A 3,859-nucleotide genomic window follows, 5' to 3' on the forward strand; every position below is an offset into this window, starting at 1 on the left:
CTGTTTCTAATACAAGACTAGATCCTAACTTGGAGGACTAATTTTCTCTTGATTGCTAGCTCTGATCTTGGTAGGGATATGAATTAGGGTTTTTGGATTTCAGAACTCAGGACCATTGCCTTTAGGAAGGGGTGTAGGCAGATATATATAGGGGAGTACACCAATTCTAGACCATCAGATCAAACTGACTTAAAACAACAGCGTAGATTTAATCTTTAAGGCGATGGAGAACCAACGTAGCAAGGAGGGCTGACATGTGGGGCCCATAGGCTGGCCAGCTTGTAGGTGGGGCCGGCCAGCCCCATATGTCAGTGTCTCAAGGTCTGCTTTGGTGATTTGCTTTCTAGAGTCTTCTAAAGTCTTCCCAAGTTAGTACCATCACGGATAAATGTGATTTCCTTTAACGAATAAGTCCTCCTTGATGGTTTTCTGATTAAATCCTGCTAAAAACACAGATTCACCAAAACTCATGGAATTCGTCAGTTTAAACCCCTAAGTCTATGTTGGTGATCCATTTTAGTCATTTATGCAAGGTATATTGATGGTTTATGATTGTCATTAACTACCGTAAACAACCATCTCTTTCTATTCTTCATCTTCTTGATAGGGTTCTCTGGTTCTTCAATCGGCTTTGGTTTCTTCATCTTGATTATCTTTGGATACTTCTTCTTTTCCTATTTCGCATCAAAGAGGGGTTGTCCAGAGGCAAAAGCAAATATTTCTTTTCTTCTAGCAAAGTGGAATTGGATTTGCCTAGAAGCCACATATATGCAAGCATTTGTAGTATTAAGGAAAGGTCGACCAAGGATTAAAGGTGTATCCTAGGCATTGCCCATGTCTTAGATCATAAAATCTGGTGGAACATAAGCACTCCTAACTTTCACTAATAGATCAGTGGCTACTCCCTCGAGATAATAGATAGATTGATCGGCTAGTTGTAGGTAAATTGAGGTTCGAGCTAAAGTAGTGTAGAACAATTTATCATAAGTTTTCTTAGACATTATGTTAACACTAGATCCAATATCACACAAAGCATTATGTAAGGTATGAGTTCCAATAGAGCAGGTAATCGCGGGGGTTCCAGGATCACCTTTCTTAATGGTAAATGGGGAATCTACCAAGTAGGAACCCCAAGAACTTAAAGCATAGCCATACCTTGCCGTGACAAGGTTGGATGTCTCCATGGTTCCTTCAGGTTTGCTAGGAATTCTATCTTTTTCATAGGATGGGGTAGCAACAATAATTTGAGCTAATTAGGTTTCTATCATTTTATTGAAACTAAGTTGATTCTTTAAAGCAGAAGAAAACTCATCTAATTTAGCATTTATATTTTCCAACATCTTGTCATGAGTATGCAACTTTTTTAATGCTATCAGTCATTCTACTCTGACTATAAACAGATCTTTATGGAAAGCATAACTATTATTACCTTGATTTTGCGAGGAGGAGAGTAATAATTGTTACCTTCCTGATTGTTGGAGCGCTGATTCCAGCCTTGATGTTGTGGTGGATGAAACTTGTTATCGGTGTTGATGAAGTTGAGATCCTCCTAGGTCTCAGGACAGGAATTGCCTTAATGTCCAACATATCCACAGACTTCACAAGTCATGTGGGAGTTCATGGCTTTGAGTGTCTCTTGGGCACTCACCTTCTCATAATGTTCTACTCGCTTCACAAGCAGACCCATCTTAGCTGCAACCATGTCAATTTCTTTAACTGGATGCATACCTTATTCACGGGGTTGGAGTCGATTGTCACTCCATCCTTGGTTGGAAACCATCTCTTGATCGGTGTCTTAGCATCTACAACACTTAGCGAAAAGAATGCTCCACCAACAGTAGCATCTAAATGGCTCCTATCTAATGGCACTAATCCATGGTAGAAGTTTTGGATCAAAAGCCGGTCTTCCATGCCATGGTGTGGGCATGTAGAGACATACTCTTGCATTCGTTCCCAAGCTTTAGGAATCGATTCATCTGCTAGTTGTTTAAAACTAGAGATCTTATTGCGAAGAGCGTTAGGTTCCCCATAGGGAAAAACTTAACTAGGAAAGTGTTGGAGCACATGTCCCATGTGTCTATAGCATTGCGGTTAGAGTAAAACCATTGCTTAGCATTTCCTAACAAAGAGAAGGGGAAAAGGCGAAGACGTATAGCCTCTTGGTTAACTCCCTTAATGGTGAATGTGCTACAAATCTCCAAAAAGTGTTGGACGTGAGCATTTGCATCCTCGTGGGCTTTCCCACAAAACGGACTAGCCTGAACCATTGTAATTAACGCTGGTTTAAGCTCAAAGTTAGCATCCCCATTGATTACATTAGGTCTAGTGGCTAGATTAGCAATCGAGGGTGCAGAAAAATCATGAATGGACTTGTCGCCCATGATCATGTAGGGTAGTGATAGGGTGTGAGAAAAAAAGGATAAACTACTTAGGATAACTAAAAGACTAGTTAGCAAGACTAGCGATATAAATTCGAGGCTAGTTGGCTTCCCCAGCAACAGTGCCAAAAATGCTTGTTGATACTTCTTAACAACTATTGAAGGAATTCCGCAAGCGCACAGAACTATCGCATAGCACTTCACTCGGTGAGTATCGAGTGTCGAATTTATATTTTTCCCACAGGAAGGCTAGAATTTATATTTACTGGTAGATTGATAAAGGAAGCCTAAGTGTATCCTAGGTAGGTGAACGATAGTGGAAGTTGAATGTGAACTACCTAAACTAAACTACTAAACAAGCTACACTAGAGAAAGCTAGGTGGGAGAGCGAGCGATTTATCTTTCAAGTAACAACTAAGGGTAAACTAATGACTAGGAGAAATGCGCTAGTACTTCGGACACAGCCTGCCTTCCAACTTGGAGGGTTAAATATACAAGTTCTACCATGAGCCCTATGATTTAATCACTAGACCTATCAAGGTGGAATACAGAGGATGGACAAGGTTGTCACCACTTGCCACCTACCACAATCTATACTAAGACCTAGCTGTATCTACAGGTAATCTATAGTCTAAGCACCACACTTAATCTATAAACTTACTACTTTGATCCGAGCTTTGATGAAATGAGATCAAGGCACCCAAACCAGATGGCGCAACCAATACTAACAAATAGCTACTAATTAAGAGATAACCTATGCTACTAATGCTAAACAATATGCACCTAAGCTCACCAATGATGAACACTAATGATTGAGTACTTAAGTAAAGAAAAGCAATAATACTAGAATAAAGTACTAAAATAAATACTGAATAACGTAAATGCAAAATGAAAGAATTACAAAAGAGCTATACCATACCCAGAAGACTCTTCTAGACTCTAAGAGAAGCTCCTGCTCTTGTTCTACTCCACTACTAGACTACTACTCTATAGCTAATGCTACGCTAGAAAGCTAAGATAAGGTTGGAGAGCTTGGAATTGACTGGGGCACTTCTCCACCAAGCTCTACACCCTCTGTGTAGCAGAACTGTCCAATTTATAAGAGCATAAGTACAATAGCAGCCCGCAAGCGGTCGCACTATTATACTTGAGCCCATATAAACCTGGTAGTCTATCAAGTACCACGAAGGGTCTCGATTAACCATCAACATACAACCAAGATCGTACATGATTCACCATACATGTCACACATTACATAAAGTTCACAAATATAGTTCCATACATTAGAGTATGATTAAAAGTTATTACAAACTAGGTTAAAATAAAGTATTAGCGGAAGCAAATAAAGTTTGAAACCAACATCTCACATCATTGTTCAAATATTGTGCCAGCTAAAGATCACAACCACAAAAGCATAATAGAGGGATTAACAAGAGGCGCCTTGCCTAGGGCCCTACTTCTCATCCATGGTGGGACAGAAG

At 39.9% G+C, this 3,859-nt stretch overlaps 1 non-coding gene across 1 annotated transcript; it reads left to right on the forward strand.

Annotated features, from left to right (window-relative positions):
* Positions 1–1,909: 1,909 nt before the first annotated feature.
* Positions 1,910–2,018, forward strand: LOC136506377 (small nucleolar RNA R71). Its single transcript, XR_010771586.1, has one exon. It is a non-coding gene; the product is annotated as a small nucleolar RNA R71 (small nucleolar RNA).
* Positions 2,019–3,859: the final 1,841 nt, after the last annotated feature.

The sequence above is a fragment of the Miscanthus floridulus genome, chromosome 14, assembly GCF_019320115.1.
Source record: "Miscanthus floridulus cultivar M001 chromosome 14, ASM1932011v1, whole genome shotgun sequence".
NCBI classification, from domain to species: domain Eukaryota; kingdom Viridiplantae; phylum Streptophyta; class Magnoliopsida; order Poales; family Poaceae; genus Miscanthus; species Miscanthus floridulus.